We start from the raw sequence: 18,497 nt of genomic DNA, 5'->3' as shown, positions 1-18,497 counted from the left end.
ATATAGCTTATAAATAGTGAAAAAAATTGTGTATATATTATGAGGTTGCTAGACCCACCCAGTAGAAGCAGAGTTGTATCTAATGATAAATAGGTTCATATTTGTCAAATTTCAAATTGAATATCGTAATAAACTAAAATAAATAATCGTAAATTAACCAAAAAATTAAGCACTTGTTAGGGAAAACCGAGGGGAAAACTCATTACAACTTTTTACAGTGTAATGAAGTTTATTATTATAAATAGAATTTATCTTTGTTCTTTAAAAAGTTTCTAGCATCAAAAGTAAGCAAGTTGCGCTCAAAATAAAGTTGGTCTGTTTTTTTTTTTGTAAAAAATCGGAAAAATCGCTCCTTAATTAGCATCCCAATTGAAATTAATCGTTACCGCTTCAGAAGTTGCTTAACTCGTGTATGTATTGTTTATTTATATGATCTGTAAGTTTCAAAGGTTCCGAGTGCTTATTTTTGACAGGGCTGTAGTTGAAAGGGCTTGAACGAATCACGAATCATGAGTGTATGCAAATTTTGAACAGCCATATCTTAAAAATTTTTTGTCTTAAGGGTGTCTACTGTGACAAGGGAATAAACGGGCCGATTTTCCAGTTTTTTTTCTAACAAAATGTGGCTCGTACATTAAATTAAATTAAACCGTCATCTTTATTATATATTCAAGTATTTGTAAAAAAATTTTCAAGTCGAAATATTCAAAATGGCCGTCGCGGCACTCCTTCAAGCGCAGGTCCGTTTTATTAGGTGCCCAAACGGTGTACATGAAATCCCACGTCTGGGTGATCTGAAACAAAAAAACAAAATATGGTTATCATCGATATAGTATTGACTCTCGTCTGACGGGGGATTTTTTTGATATCGTTTTTTGTTTAATTGTTATAAACAATAATAACATCAAATTTGGGCAAAAAAATAGAAAAAAATTTCAAGAATTTTTTTTTCGGCGCCAAAATTTTTTATCAACAAAATCCTTCGTCAGACGAGAGTCAATACTATGTAAATGATAACCATATTTTGTTTTTTGTTTCAGATCACCCAGACGTGAGATTTCATGTACACCGTTTGGGCACCTAAAAAAAAAACAGACCTGTGCTTGAAGGAGTGCCACGACGACCATTTTGAATATTTCAACTTGAAAATTTTTTTACAAATATTGAACATTATAAAGATGACGGCTTAATTTATTTTAATGTACGAGCCATATTTTGTTAGAAAAAAAAATCCGGAAAATCGGCCTGTTTTTCTCTTGTCACAGTAGACTTCCTTCTTAAATACAGAAAATATTCAGAAAAGCAAAAACTACATTTTTTTACTCTTTGAGATTTTCGGTATCGCTAATAATCTTTAAGTAGGTACACATTAAAAAAATAAACATTTTTTTCAAAATTAAAAAAATTTTACTTAAAAACCAATTTTTTTCAAAAATAAGCAGTTTGAAGGGATGAAACTTACAGATCATATAAAAACAATACATAGGTAAAGCAACTTATGATGTGGTAATGATTAAGTTTTTTTTTATGCAAATTAGGGGGTGGTTTTCACGATTTTTTGATACTTGAAACTTAAAAAAAAAACAACAAAAATAAAGCTTTTTTGAACACTTTAAAAAAGTTGTAATGAGTTTTCCCCAAAAAGTGCTTCATTTTTTGGTTATTTCACTATGAAATATTCGATGTGGAATTTGAGGAATATGAACCTATTTTTAATTAGCTACAACTCTGTTTCTACCAGTGGCGGCTCGTGGTAATTTAAGGAGGGTGTTCAATTAAAGAATGTAATTATACGAACGGTGAATACGCGCCGCAGGCGAAAAATTTTTGGGGCCTCGCCAAAAGATGTTCTGTAAAATGAAACCTATCTTTGACCCGATTAGTCAGGATGTCACACACTTTTTTTGTTTTGTGCAGAATATGATACCTACTGAATGATGGCGCTTCTTCGGTGGTGAAGGTGGAGGCAGAAGTTACGAATAATGAAATGGCTTTGTCAAAACTGTTTAAAAATCCGTTTATTTTAACGGCATCCAAAGACCGAGATTGAAATTATAGTTTTATTCTTTGAAAATACTAATCATGGAAAACAAAATAAAGAATGTAGTTTATCACACCCACATAATCACTAAGTTTTTCTATATTGTTCAACTTTAAAACAATGTTTTAACTTTTTGTTTCTTATTGCACATTCTTGTACCAAGTTTATCTCCGGCCAAGTTAGTCCATTCTTTTTATAAGAAGTCGATTTTCAAAACTGTTTGCATTTTCTTTTATAAACTATACTGAATAAGGCTCCACCATCCTAAAAAAATTACCTACCAATATTGTATTTAATAAAATCCCACAACAGAAAATACCAAACTGTGAATCGAAACGCTTCGCCCCGGTCTCTGTGTGCAGTGCACAAATGGTCAATGTTTTAAGATAGGAGAATCCCTGGTTCACGGATTTAAGAGCTCTCGTTCTTCTATAGGGTTACTGTATAGTGGTTGGGTTCAATTTGAATTCTGCACTTACCACGTTCTAGCGTAGCGGTGTTGTGCAAACAAATTATATGATTAATAAATACAGTTATATTTTAATGATACTATGATATTTATGAGATTTAAGAAAAAATATTTTAATGATATTTATGAGATTTTTAAAAATATGTATTTTAATGAAATTTGATTGGGTGTTCACTGCACAAATGAACCAATGGAGAAACCGCCCCTGGTTTCTACTGGGTCTGGAGACATACATATACACCATTTTTGAAGTTATACTTCTTTACGGGCGTAATGACGGTGAAATTTTATATGGGAAAACCTAGCGACCGGGCGCATGCGCATTATAACTTTGTTCTGATTGGATGTTCAAATGACATGACAAAAATTATCCAATATGGCAGCTGTGGCACAGCTGTGGGACTGTGCATGGTTTGGTTATAATGTATGCTTGTTGAGTTTTAAAATTTGTAGGAAGAGAAACAACAAACAAAAAGTTAGTTAATGGTTATACTGCCTTTTTAAACAGTTTTCATATTATATTTTTGGACTTATTTACATAGAATAGATGATTGTTGCATGACAATGTGAAAGCTCATCAAACTGTGCCTAGTATGAGTGCCGCAGATCTCGCTTATTCAAAGCTAAAGAATCTTTCACTGGTAAGTGTTTTATAAATAGTTGATCAAATTTTGTTATGATATTTGAACATAGCCACTTTGCACGACGCAAGTGATTGCGAAATTTATTAGTCGTTATACGGGCTCCGATACCTACCTTGAACCTACCAAAATACATAAGTAGTATGTAATAATTTTATTTTACACCTTAATATTCACCTAATATATTGTCTTCTTACTCTATGTTTTGTTGTATTTTTTCAATTCTAAATCATTTCAATTCAAAATCAAAATAATTTGATTTACATAAGTTAAAAATGTCAAAAGGTTAATCTGTTTAGTTAGACGATCTTCGCACATAATGACAAGCTGCCTCTGTGGCGAAGTTTTAATGCGGGCGAATCCCAATACAACGCAAATACCAGCCGCGTGGTAAGTTGGTTCGAATCCCAATAGAAACTTTTATTTTTTTATTTTTTTTTATACATTTTATGATTGTAAGTATATTTATTATATAATTTTATTTTCAGAAAATACGTATTTAGTTAAAAATTTTTCCGACAATTAATGTTCAGAAATCATTTGTGGCATTTTTAATGTGTTTTTTGGCACTGTTTTAATAAAAAAATTTGAGAAGTAGTAAGTATAAATTAATTTAATATTTAAATAAAATATAAATAAAAAGTATATTAATTTCGTTTATAATCATATAATCATATAATAGAAGTATAACTTCTTACGTGCATACAAAGTACACACACATTCTTTTTTTTCACTTTTTTATAAGCTATATTTTTGCTAAGAATGTTTTTTTTGATAAAGTACTTCTAAACACCGCCTAAAAACGTTGTTTTTGTTGTAAAATAAACATATTCATTCGCAAGTAACTCAAAAATTATTGACTTGTTGAAAAAATGCTATAGAAAAAAAGTTGCTTAGAATTAGTTGGTTTACCCACTTCCGGACTTATTTTGAACGTATATTTTTCACCCCTGAGAAGGGGGCGAAACTCACCCCCCAAGGCAAAAGCACACATCTACACCATATCACTTTTTTTCATTGACATGTTAGCTATGTGTATGCCAATTTCATGTCAATCCAAGCGATTCTTTAAAATTAGGTAGTTTTGCAATATTTTACAGTGAGTTAAGTAAATAAATTACATACATTCTTCTTTTTGTCTCAATTAATATTTAATTCAAAACATGTTTTTTGGACACCCTGTATAAATAAATTATACTACTGAATAGAGAATTTAATAATCTTTCAAATGAGCTATCACACGACCGTTATTCTCATTTAAAAAAATCATTCATTACATCATCACGCCCAGATGGATGACGTCACTAGTATGATATAAGTATATGCCAAAAAATTATAATTTAAAAATAAACATCAACCTGTTATGGGATTTATTTCCAAAATTGCCCATTCTCGAAAAAATGACATTGTTTATGTACATATTTTAATTTAGAATCTCGTAAATTAAAAAACTATTTAAGATCTTCAACTTTGAGTTGAACCACTTTTCTCTATAATGTAGAAGAAACATTTTATAGGCAAAAAATGTAGTTTTTCAGTTTATGATATTTTAAAAAACAAGGCAAAATCAAGCTGTAGGACTGTAGGTCTTCAAGGATTATTTGTCATCAGGTACTCGTCATACATATACAGGGTGTAACAAAAATGAAAGTCATAAATTAAATCACATATTCTGGGAACAAAAATAGTTCGATTGAACATATCTTACCTTAGTACAAATGTGCACATAAAAAAAGTTACAGCCCTTTGAAGTTACAAAATGAAAATTGATTTTTTCCAATATGTATATCGAAAACTATTATAGATTTTTTATTGAAAATAGACATGTGACATTCTTATGGCAGGAATATCTTAAAAATAAATTATACTCAAATTTGTGCATCCCATAAAAATTTTATGGGGGTTTTGTTCCCTTAAACCACCCAAACTTTTGTATATGTTCCTATTAAATTATTATTCTGGTACCATTAGTTAAACACAATGTTTTTGAAACTTTTTTGTCTGTTAGTACTTTTTTGATAAGCCAGTGTTTATCGAGATATTTTGAATATTTGTTGAATCCACTACATATTTTATATGGTTAAGTACGATAATAGAGACCTGTTAATAATCTGAAAAGGACATCGCACACATCTTATGGAAAATATAATGTCACTCAAATTCAATAAAATTTATACGAATAGATTCGTTTTAAATTAACGGTCAAATCTTATCATTGCGCCAACTCTTAATTATGATTAATTACGGCGCAATATGCAATTAAAGTTTATCGAAATCACATTTTTGGAGTCAGTAAAACTGTCAGTTACAATTACTATTGCCCTGGGTGCTATTCAAAAGAGCTTAAAAACCCCCCTGGGCCTAAGCGGATTAGTGAAACTAATCCGCTGATTTATGGAGTAGGGACAATTTGGGTATTATAAAATATTTTTTCTCTCTCTAACTTATGTACGTATCCATTTGATTTCAGATTTATTTATATCAATTTCTGCTCTTATTATTGAAAAGATGGAGTTGGCGCAATGATAAGATTTGACCGTTAATTTAAAACGAATCTATTCGTATAAAATTTATTGATTTTGAGTGACATTATATTTTCCATAAGATGTGTGCGATGTCCTTTTACATTTTTAGGAATATTTTGAAACATATTAAAACAGAAGACACATCTAGACAAAAGGTGGCTTATTGAAAAAATACTAAGAGGCAAAAAAGTTTTAAAAACACTGTGTTTAACTAATAGTACCACAATAATAGTTTAATTAGAACGTACACAAACATTTGAGGGTTTATAGGAACAAAACCCCCATAAAATTTTTATGAAAATATATTAAAAAAGAAGCTGTATCTCGATAAAACTGGCTTACCGAAAAAATACTAAGAGGCAAAAAAGTTTTATAAACATTGTGTTTGAGTAAGGGTGCCACAATAACAATTTAATTGGAATGTACACAAAAGTTTGGGGGAGTTTAAGGTAACAAAACCCCATAAAATCTTTATGGGGTGTACAAATTTCAGTGTTTTTAAGATGATCCTGCCATAAGACTGCCACATGTCAATTTTCAGTAAAAAATCTCTAATGGTTTTCGATATATTGAAAAAAATTGATTTTTACTTTGTAAGTTAGGTTCAATCGAACTATTTTTGGTCCCAGAATATGTGATTTAATTTATGACCTGCATTTTTATTACTCCCTGCATATCTTTAAGAACCTTCAAAAACATAAGATTTTTAGGTGAAATTGATGATTTTTTCACAGATAGACTGGGGTATTATTATACAGGGTGTCCCGAAAAGATTGGTCATAAATTATACCACAGATTCTGGGGCCAAAAATAGGTTGATTGAACCTCACTTACCTATATACAATAGTGCACACAAAAAAAGTTACAGCCCTTTGAAGTTACAAAATGAAAATCGATTTTTTTTCATATATCGAAAACTCTCAAAGATTTTTTATTGAAAATGGACATGTGGCATTTATATGGCAGCAACATCTTAAAAAAAAAATTAAGTAAAATTTGTGCACCCCATAAAAATTTTATGGGGGTTTTGTTCCCTTAAACCCCCCCAAACTTTTGTGTACGTTCCAATTAAATTATTATTGTGGCACCATTAGTTAAACACATTATTTCTAAAACTTTTTTGCCTCTTAGTACTTTTTCGATAAGCCAGTGTTTATCGAGATATTTTGAATATTTTGTCGAATCCACCACATATTTGTATATGGTTAAGTACGATTATAGAGACCTGTTAATAATCTGAAAATTTATTTATAATTTACATTTTTAGGTATGTTTTGAAAAAGAAGCTACATCTCGATAAAAGGTGACTTATGAACAAAAGACTAAGAGGCAAAAGTTTTAAAAATACTGTGTTTAACTAATGGTACCACAATAATACTTTAATTGGAACGTACACAATCATTTGGGGGGTTTAAAGGAACAAAACCCCCATACAATTTTTACGTAAATATATTAAAAAAGAAGCCGCATCTCAATAAAAACTGACTTATCGAAAAAATACTAAGAGGGAAAAAAGTTTTAAAAACGTCGTGTTTAACTAATGGTACCACAATAATCAATTAATTGGAACGTACAAAAAAGTTTGGGGGGGTTTAAGGGAACAAAATCCCCATAAATTTTTTAGTAGGTGGACAAATTTCACTAAAATTTTGTTTCAAGATGTTCCTGCAATAAGAGTGATACATGTCCATTTTCAATAAAAAATATCTAATAGTTTTCGATATATTGAAAAAAATCGATTTTCATTTTGTAACTTCAAAGGGCTATAACTTTTTTTATGAGCACATTTGTACTAAGGTAAGTTAGGTTAAATCGAACTATTTTTGACCCCAGAATGTGTGGTATAATTTATGACCATTCTTTTCGGGACACCCTGTATAACTTTCTAGAAACAGAGGTATTAATGTATACAGCCACTTGAATAATATTGACAACTGTATTTATTTTTTATTAATCTAATTGGAGAGAAATTGTCATTACCTGGCTCTGAATACAGTAAGCAATTATGAAGGTATTGTCGAAGCGAAGAATTTTATCAATGAGATTCGATATTTTTAAGATATTCCAGAAGCCGCTACTGATAAAATGTTTTAACAACCTATTAATCATTCAGAATTACTCAACGGATATTAGTACAGTTAAAATAATTAAGACGATAACCGGACAACATTGATTTAATGAGTAAAATTTAGTTTTTTTTACTTTAATGACAAAAAAAGCAAGCCCATTAGCAGAACCCAATTAAAAATTATTTTGAACATCATATTTGAAACATTATTTGGTTGAAAAATCTCATTTTTGTTGGCAAAAAAAATTTATTAATTTGTTTGGACTAAATTACAGTTGTGCTTATCTTAAAAAGGATATGTTACTATCAACATTCGCACAGTGTTGCCAAACTGAATTTTGTTATTTTGGGTGTAAATTTTTTCCACGGATATTCGAGGGTACAATACCTTTTTCTAGTTTCTTCACCTATGAACAAAATGTTGAATACACAATCTAATCCTAAAGAATGTCACATTCGATTTATAATATTCGAAATAATTGTTTTACATTTTATATACATACATGTTCTTCTTCTTGATGTGCCTATAAAAGCTGCACAGATGTTGTGTTGAACCAGGTTCTGAGGTTCTTTAACCAGGATGTTTTTTTTCTTCCTGGACCTCGCTTTCCAGATATTTTTTCTTGCAGGATGGCTTGTAGGAGAGCATATCTGGATTCATTTCACATAATGTGTCCGAAGTAGTCTAACTTTCAAGATTTGATGGTGATCAGTACCTCTAGGTTCTTCCCCATTCTTCTAAGGACCTCCTCATTTGTGACCCCATCCGTCCATGGGGTTTTAAGAGGTCTCTGATATAGCTACATCTTAAACACTTCCAATTTTCGGCACATATCTTCGTTCAAGGTTCATGATTCAACACCATAAAAAAGAACAGAAAAGACGTAGCATCTCAGAATTCTTACTTTTATACCAAGAGAAAGGTTGTGGCTCTTGAAAAAGGCCCCCATACGGTTGAAGGTTGATCTAGCTTTTCCGATGCACGCTCTTATCCCTTGGTTGTTGGGTCATTCTTCATTTATTATGGGTCTGGGGTAGTTGTAGTGCCTCACTCTTTCTACAGGGGTTTGGTTGATGTAGAGTTGACCTTCTGTTATCTTTTTCTTGCTAATGATGATAAGCTTTGTCTCCTCTTCGTTTATATTGAGTCCACATTGTTGACTGTAATACATGATTTTGGTCATGAGGACTTGTAGGTCTTCCAGGTTGTCTGCAAATACTATGGTGTGATCTACATACCTGATGTTATTTAGCCGGTACCTTTTTAGTAAAATACCTTTTTCAGTTTCGTGCAAAGCTTCGATAAATATTCTTTCAGAGTAAAGATTGAAAATTAGGAGAGACAAAATGCAGCCTTGCCTGACTCCACACATGATTTTTACATATTCGGTGTGTTCACTGTCAACGAGGTTTGCAGTCTGATTCCAGTAAAGGTTTCTAATTATTTTCAGATCTTGGTTGTTAATTCCTGCTTCTTTTAGTATTTGCATCATCTTGGCGTCCTGTACTTACTTGATCAAACACTATCTCGTAATCAACCAGACATGTGTTGACGTCTCTGCATCTCTGTAATAAGACTTTTATTGAAAACAAAGCCTTTCTCGTACCAACAGCATTTATGAACCCTAACTGGTTGGGCGAAATTTGACTTTTACATAGCTTGTAAATTCTCGTAAGGATATCTTATATGGGTTACCTTTAAGAACAATTTTAGGAGATTTACATGTCACTCATCTTTTATTAATCCTTCATTAAATATTATAATCTTAATTAAATTATCTTAACAAGCATTATTTATAACAATTTTATTATGTTTACACTTAAATTGAGATAAAACTCATATCAAAATATTCAACATAAATTTTTTTAAATATGTTATAGGGAAAATGGAATGGACTTATTGTAGGAAAAGCAAATTAAGCTGTTTTATATAACATCATCATTAACAATCAGCCAATCGTGTCCACTGCTGGACATAGGCCTCTTTCAGTTCCTTCCAGTGTTCTCTACACTGGGCCACTTGCAGACAGTTTCCCACTACTCTTTTTATGTTGTCGGTCCATCTAGTAGGTGGTCATCCTCAACTTCTTTTATATTTTCTAGGCCTCCATTGTTGCGTTCTAGCTGTGCTGGCTAAGTGCCCTTCCCAGTTCCACTTAAGCATCATGATTATTTCGATGATGTCTTGAACTCCTGATCTTTGCCTGATTTGTTGGTTTGTTATGCGTTCTCGAAGGTTCTGGCCTACCATTGCATGTTATATGGCTTGTTGTGTAACTCTGAGTTTATTTGCTTCAGTGTTAAAGATTCTGCTCCATAAGATTGTATGGGCAAAACACATTGGTTATAAACCTTTTGCTTGAGACACATGGGAATTGAACTTTTTAGAATATGGTTTAGTTTGCCAAATGCTGCCCATGTCAGGCGTTTAGGATCAAATTGTCTTATTGGCCTGTCTTTGTCCTTTATCATTGGCTACTGTTTTGTGTGTGCTTGCAACTCCAAAACAAGGTTCAAGGCCAATTAATGGCACCCAAGCACCTTCTAGAGCCAGTTTTTCAGCCTTCTCATTGTATATGTTACAGTAAATGTGATTAAATGGGAATTATTAATAATTACCGGTTACTATTAATACAACCCGAATAGCTAGGTAAAAGTAATAAATATACCAGAAATAATCACATTGACCGGTTATTATTAATAAATCCCGTATTCAAATGGTAAACGTGATAAATGTTGAATACCAAAAGTTCTTAGAAGCTTGTAGGGTGGAGGGTTTACTTATTACATGTCTATACTAAATTTACAATCAAGATGCAGTAGAAATAAACAAACCAAGACACGTTAAATGCTACTAGGAGTACTCCTGAATCATAATTTACAATGTACCCATATACATTGTAAATCCTAAATCATGATTTCCAAAGTTTATACATTGTAAATTATGATTCGGGAGTGCTCCTAGTAGTATTTAACATGTCTTGGTTTGTAAATTTCTACTGCATCTTGATTGCAAATTTAGTATAGTTAGGTTTTTTGATTGATAAGTTCTGTTTAACTGTCTAAATGTATTGCCAAAATACGAATTTGTTAATACATACTTATTACATGTCTAGTTAGGATTTTTGATTGATAATTTTGTTTAAGGGCATAGGCGCAAAATGTCGTCTGACAAAATGTTCAATGTGCTTTAAATGTATTTATTTTTTTCGGATCCTAAGAAAACTAATAAATATTTTTGAAAAATTTAAAGGCAGAATGAAAGACTTCATGATTACCGAGGGCCGAAAGTCCCTGAAAACTTCTATAATGTTTATTTTAATAAGTTACAGTTATTTTTAATTGCAAATATTTCATTCAAAAGAAATTTTTTATTCTGATGGACTTGAAGGCCCTCGGCAATAACGTAATCTTTCATTCTGCATTTAAATTTTTTAAAAATACTTATTACTTTTCTCATGATTCCAAAAAAATGAATACATTTAAAACACATTGAAAATTTTAACACTATTTAACAGGCTACATTTTGCGCCTTTCCCCTTAAGTGTTTAACTGTTTTTACTTATTAAATGTCTAGTTAGGTTTTTTTATTGATAAATGTTGTTTAAGTGTTTTAACTTTGTTACCAAATACAAGTCTAGTTAAATAGGTTTTTTTGGTTGATAAATGTTGTTTAAGTGTTTTAATTTTGTTACCAAATACAAGTCTATTATTACTTGTTTGTTACCAAATATAAGTCTAGTTAGGTTTTTTGATTGATAAATTTACATGTCTAGTTAGGCTTTTGTTTCATAAATAAATAGTAGCGAAGCCCAAAATGCGTTTTTATTACATTTACCAGAGCTGTTAGGATAGTATTAATAATAACCGGTTAATCTAATTATAAAGGCATTATTAATCACATTGACCAACTGCTAAGGTTATTATTAATACAGACCGGTTATTATTAATACAGACCGGACTTATCACATTGACCGTAACATATATATGTATCTGAAAGTCTATTCAGACTTTTAACCTGGCAGAGGATAGCACACAAGTTTTGAAACAACCTGCATATAATTGAGAGCTTTTAGAGCTGCTTGACTGTCAGAGAGTAGAATTGTCATTCTATGCTTGCTGACATTAGTTCCATAGGCCATAGGACACCTTTGATAGTAGCAACTTCTGACTTAAATACAGTGTCATATATTCTGACGCTTAACCGGGTTTCTGTCCTTGGTCTTGCGTTGTATATATCAGCCGATCAGCCACTATACCTTTGTTGGTTTTGAAGCCATCTGTATAGCAATTCAAGTTTGCCTGGTGGGCCCATTTCCCATCTTGCCTCTTTGGTACTATGATACAAACACTATACCTTTGAACCATTAGGTCTATAGATATGCCCAAAACAGGATCCACTGTTACTTATCTCCTGATTTGATCGGCTCCTTGCATTATGCTTATGTTAGCTTGACCATGTATTAGCCCTAATACTGTTGGTCTGGTCTCTCCAACACATTTATAGAGACAGTCTTATGACATCAGTGACACTCAAGCAAGCCAATGTATGTTACTAAGATGTTTCTTGGTCAACCATGCCACTAAACTGTAAATCAAATGAATCTTGGGCCTTATAACCCTTGTGTCATCTACATCTGCTTAAGACCATTATAGTCTTCCTTGTCACATTTTTATTGTGTGGATTCCTCATCAACTTCTGGTCAAACATTACACCTAAGTACTTAGCCTGAAACTCAACTGGAATCGGAATCTCCCCTATCTCCAATCCCTTGAGCACCAGCCATCTCGGAACGGTAGTCCATGATAGTTGGGTCAGTGGGTAGCCCCATTGTTCTTAGATCTAACCATATATTTTCTCTCCATCGCATTTGTGGGCATCCTAAGGGCCTTCTTCCTGTGGGGGCTTCCTCCCATATCAGTTTGGTGAGGCAGTTATTAGGGAGTCTATGGACATGGCCAGCCCATCTTAGATGCTGAGATTTAATTTCTTGGACTATGTCACTCGCCCTATTATACGTCTGCTTGACCTCAGCATTTGTTCTCATTCGGTATTGTATTAGGGTCGTGATAAGGTCCAAAGATTCTTCTAGAAATTGTACATACCTAAATACAAAATTATCTCTAGCACAATGGCAGATCTATGGGGAGATAAAATGAAATGAAAATAATGAAGGTATTCTAGTTTGGATTTTCCCATCTCTTCGAATTTGCAATGCACTATAAATACATAATGATAAGACTGATATAATGAAGAACAACCTTTAATAAGCTATACAATTTTTTAAACTCAAAAATATGTACCTACTTAATTATCAATTTATTATGGTAACATTCCATAAATTTCAAAATCAGGTTTTTAATTAATTTATGGCAGTTATAACTAAATAATAAATTAAGATAACCACTAAGCAAATTAACAAATATAAAAACTTAATAACCAAGAGATTTCTTTTGTTAAATACAAAATACTGTTAAAAATCTATTATTTAGAGATTTTTATAACTATTTATGTTCTTTTAGATTTAAACCGCCAAAAGCCAACTTTGTAAGTCTACTTGTCGCTAATGTTTTCTAACTTTTAATAATAAAGCAGTAAACGTGATGAAATGATCAATGGTGATAAATAAAAATAAACAATTACAAAATGGCTTCGGGTGTCCGACGGAACAGACGAAACGAGTCCACCATTAAAACGAGATAGACTTATACCCGGACCTGCATGTCAAAAGGTGACAGACAGAAAAGTTTCCAGGTTATGGAGTGAATACGACAGCGTCATCAGCAGAGTGAGACAAACAATAAAAAGAGAAGATAAATATACATCAGTTATTTCTCCCGTACAGAACAAAGATATATTACTAAAATCATCAACGGAAATATTACTATACAGTTCAGCAAAACTTACCAGCTTTAGGAGCTCGAAATGCGTGTGTATCCAGCTGAAAATGTACAGAATAATCCTGTTTTTGTAACGATAATCACACTTAAACACAAGCCACTTAATCACAGCTGCACAGAACACTTTTTTCGAGTACGAAGGGTCTTTTTCGGCACTACGTGACACAAAAATCGGTCAGATAGAATAATATTATTGGCACTAAAATATAAATTCATTCCTCGCGCATACCGTTCACAAAGTCAACGGCAGCCACAAGGCACAACGACTACGGGAACGATTTAGTTTTGAAACGAATGTGTCCGATCATCGACGAAGTGCAAATAACACAGGGAATTCGAGATCTATGTTGCCACATCCTCTTGTTATGTACACAAGCGAGTTTCAATAATTAAAAGCATAAAGCAGATGTATTTTTTGTACATACATTAATATTACAAAGTGTGAAAATAATTGTAATTTAATGATGAAATGAAAACGTCAACTGATAATAAAAATGCAGAAGAGATTAAGCACAAATAACGATATAGCATTTAGAATTTAGATGAACTGAAACACTGTTAGATTCTCGACAATAATTATAATTATGTGCATACTTCACTGTATTTCTTCAATCAAGTCTCAACCGTTCTCTCCAGTTCTTTCTGTTTTGTCAGTCCCCTTCCTGCAGATTTCTTCTTTCCATTGCTTCGTCCACTTCATCTCTTAAAGTTCTTGTGGGGCTTTTTCTTCCTATCGCGCCCCACTCTGTTATTTTATTATGTTTAATCCAACGTTTTTGGTCTGCTCTTCTGACATGTTCGTCCGTACCAGGTTAATCTCTTATGTTCTATGTAGTCTATTATATCTGATTTATTCCCATTCTTTTTCTATATGTTATTAATTTATTCTCTCTTCTTGTCTTCGTTTTACTCTTAAGCTTCTCCTTAGGAATTTCATCTCTGTTGCTCTTATTTTGTTTTTGGTTTTCTTATTTATTATCCAATTTTCACAGTCATAAGTGAGGATACTTCTTGTCATGGTATTATAATATATTCTTCTTTTTGTTTTTGTACTGATGCTCTTATCTCACAGTACCGGGTTCAATTTTAATTTGAAGTCTCTCTTTTATCTTATATTATGAAATCCAAATACTTGTACTTATCTGTTCCTTTGATTTGTTTACCTTCGTCTATTTCCAACTGTTTTATTTCGGTATTCTCTGTTGTTGGGTATTCAGTTTTCTTTAGGTTTATTTCCATCCCATTCTTTGTATATTCATCATATTGAGGTCATCATTGTCTTGTGCGATTACTATTTGGTCGTCAGCAAAGCTTAAGGTAGGTATATAGGTATTCGTTTTTCGTTTCTTACTGGTATACCCATTCCTTCGCACTTTCTTTTCCCTGGTTTCAGGTTTTTTTCCAGGAATATTTTGAACATGGTAGGGAATGTGGAGCAGCCCTGTAGCAGACCCTTTGTCGTCATAAATGGACTGCATATGCTATTGCTCGATTTGATAGCTACTTTGTTATTCTTGTAGAGTGCTTTTATTAGTATTCGTGGAGCTTCGATGTCTTCCATTCCTTCCCATAGCTTGGTTCTAGGTTTTGAATCACAGGCCTTCTTAAGATGTGTAAAAACCAGATTTATTTTTTCCATTATTTTTTCTATTTGTTGTTAGACCATGTAAATGTGAGAACCCTGCCTAGTGTTCTCCGATTGTCTCCTTTATATGTATTTCTAATTTTTCCTTTATGGTCTATCCATGGACGATATTAATGCTGATTTCTCGATAGGTACGTAGGTAGGTACATACATCGGTGACTTCAAATGATTCCTTAGTGGGTGAATTCTTATCCTGAGTTTGTTATTGTTTTAACCACGCTGTTCAATAATTCTGGTAATTTCCTCCTGTAGTTCTTTTGATATTTTTTAAAAGGGATTTTATGCTGCCTTAACTGGTCTTTTATGACTGGTTTTAAGATAATAGTGTTTAAGAGGACTTCTAGTAATATGTTATAATACATAATTTTGTTTATTTTATTATCGAATCGTATACCTAAAAAATTTGTATAGTATAAAAATCTTCAGATATCTGTAATCAAAGGATCTGGAAATTAGTCGATATGAAGAAAGCGTGTAAAATGCCCGGCAACACTGTGTTGTTGAACAATACGAAATTAATGCTGGGACGGCTAAATACTACTACATCACACGTCATATCAACAGAATCGTGTTGGTAATTTTAAAAATTTACCCCAAAGGAAGATCTTTCTTTGAAGTGAAATAAAGTTTCCTTCAAATCACTTTAATATTGTACATTTCAAAGAACTCTTAGAAATTGGCCTTTGTTTTCAATACGAGCTCAGGAGCTCTACCTGGCTCTGTACTAGGTAAATAACATGGTGTACTTTATACATACTTTCTTAGTAGGAATATCATAAATTGAGGATATTTACCTGAAAATAATGCCAAAATATACTAAAAACGAATTCTACCATATTAATAGAAAAATGAAAGAAAGTTCAACTAGTTCAAGTAGTTATTTACCTTCCTTCAATAAATTTAGAAGACTATGTATCTATATAGAAGACGAAGAAAGTAAAAATATTTGTAATTTACGACATAAGTACTGAGATGAGAAAAGAGGAAATTTTCAAGATGTGGCCTTACAGAAGAATCCTTAGAATATTTTACGCAGACAGAATCGCGAATGAATAAGTCTTGCGAAGACTTTCACAAGAAACTGAACTGAATAATGAAATACAGTAAGTATTAATAATACCTCGACTTACGCTACCCCGACTTACGCGAACCCAGAGTTACGCGATTTTCAAATCTTGTCGATTTGTTATTTGATATGCGATTTTAAAGTCTTGTCGATTCATTATTTAAGCGTCACACAATCGTTTAGTTATCGACGAGATAGAATTACCACCCACACACTATTGCTCATCCAATGTATTATACATGTTTGGATTTTTCACACGGAATCAGCGACTTTATTTTGTATTAGGTATTTCTTATCTACAGTTTTGTCTAATGGAGTGGGTGTTTGTTACTTTTATAAAGGGATTTTTGTTTTACATATATCTAAGAAGGCTTGAAAGAGTAATAATGTCAATGTCATCCAAACATACATATATGTATCCGAAATTAAACCCCGACTTACGCGAATTCGACTTACGCGATTATCGCTCGGTCCCACCTATCGCGTAAATTCGGGGTATTACTGTATAATATAGATACGAAAACTCGAGAACTGCAGTGCATTGGCCACGTAATGAGCGGAACAAAATACCAGCTTCTGTAGAATATCATGTCATCATCATCATTCTCTTTGCCTTATCCCCATGCGGGGTCGGCTTTCCTAATTGCATTTCTCGACACAATTCTATCCTGGGTCATATCAATATTAATCTCCTTTACCAACATGTCCTGCCTAATCGTCTCCCCCCACGTCTTCTTTGGTCTTCCTCTCCTACTCCTTCCAGGAATCTGCACTTCAGCTACTCTTCGTATTGGATGATTAACGTCTCGACGTTAAACATGACCAAACCATCTCAACCTATGCTCTCTCATTTTGGCATCAATTGGTGCCACACCTAGACTTCCCCTAATATACTCATTTTTAATTTTATCCTTTCTTGTCACTCCACTCATCCATCTAAGCATTCTCATCTCCGCCACATGCATTCGTTGTTCCTTTTTCTTTTTCACTGCCCAACATTCAGTTCCGTACATCATAGCCGGTCTTATTGCTGTTTTATAGAATTTTCCTTTCAGCTTCATTGGAACTTTTCTGTCACACAACACACCACTCGCATCCTTCCACTTCATCCATCCAGCCCTAATTCTACTGCATGCATCTCTATCTATTTCTCCATTACTTTGTAATACCGATCCCAGGTACTTTAAACTATTGCTTTTTACAATCAGTTCACCATCCAAAGATACCATTTTATTTGTAGTAACTCCATCTTTAAATGAACATTCCAAATACTCTGTCTTTGTCCTACTAAGTTTTAAACTTTTTTCCTCCAGAGCTCGTGTCCACTGTTCCAGTTTTTGTACTAAGTCTCTTTCACTATTTCCTACTAACACGACATCATCAGCATACATTAAGCACCATGGAATGTTACCCTGTAGTTTCGCTGTTGTCTTGTCCAAAACTAATGAGAATAAATACAATCCTACTTTCACATGAAATTTATCAGTCTCTCCCACACCTGTCCTAACACTAGTCGTTACTCCCTCATACATATCCCTCACAATCTTTACATATGCACCAGGAACTCCTTTCTTATTGAGTGCCCACCACAGAATCTCTCGAGGAACTCTATCATATGCTTTCTCAAGATCAATGAATACCATATGAGCATTTGTTTCTTTACTCCTGTATTTTTCCATCAACTGCCTTATAATGAAAATTACGTTTGTTGTTGATCAGCCCTGCATAAAGCCAAATTGATTCTCGGATATGTCGGTCTCTTCACGTATCCGTCTATCAATTACTCTCTCCCATCAGTTTTATAGCCCTGTAGTTTGTACACTGCTGTATATCTCCATTGTTTTTGTAGACAGGTACTAGTATACTGCTTCTCCATTCGTCTGGCATTTGTCCAACTTCCATAATTCTATTAAATAAACCTGCTAGCCACCTTGTCCTGTCTCTTCCAATGCTTTCCATACTTCCCCAGGAATATCATCTGGTCCTACCGCTTTTCCTTTCTTTATTTTTTGAAGCGCTTGAGCCACTTCCTCGTTGGTTATTTTAGTGACCATTGCTGCTGCTGTCAGAATTAGGGGTTTTTCCTAAAATTATTTTTTTTTGCATCGAACAAATTTTTTTTAAGTTTTTTGAATCATTTC

The 18,497-nt window shown here is 32.9% G+C and overlaps 1 protein-coding gene across 1 annotated transcript in view; it reads right to left on the bottom strand.

Moving 5' to 3' along the window:
* The window catches only part of LOC126890314 (uncharacterized), a 253,174-nt gene extending 239,243 nt beyond the window's left edge, over positions 1 to 13,931 (bottom strand). The window contains exon 1 of the mRNA XM_050659174.1: positions 13,653 to 13,931. The gene's annotated coding sequence lies outside the window, so the exon portion shown is untranslated. The remainder of the gene's footprint in view (positions 1 to 13,652) is intronic.
* Positions 13,932 to 18,497: the final 4,566 nt, after the last annotated feature.

Source organism: Diabrotica virgifera, chromosome 8 (assembly GCF_917563875.1).
Source record: "Diabrotica virgifera virgifera chromosome 8, PGI_DIABVI_V3a".
Classification (NCBI taxonomy): Eukaryota; Metazoa; Arthropoda; class Insecta; order Coleoptera; family Chrysomelidae; genus Diabrotica; species Diabrotica virgifera.
This window is presented reverse-complemented; position numbering and strand designations above follow the sequence as displayed.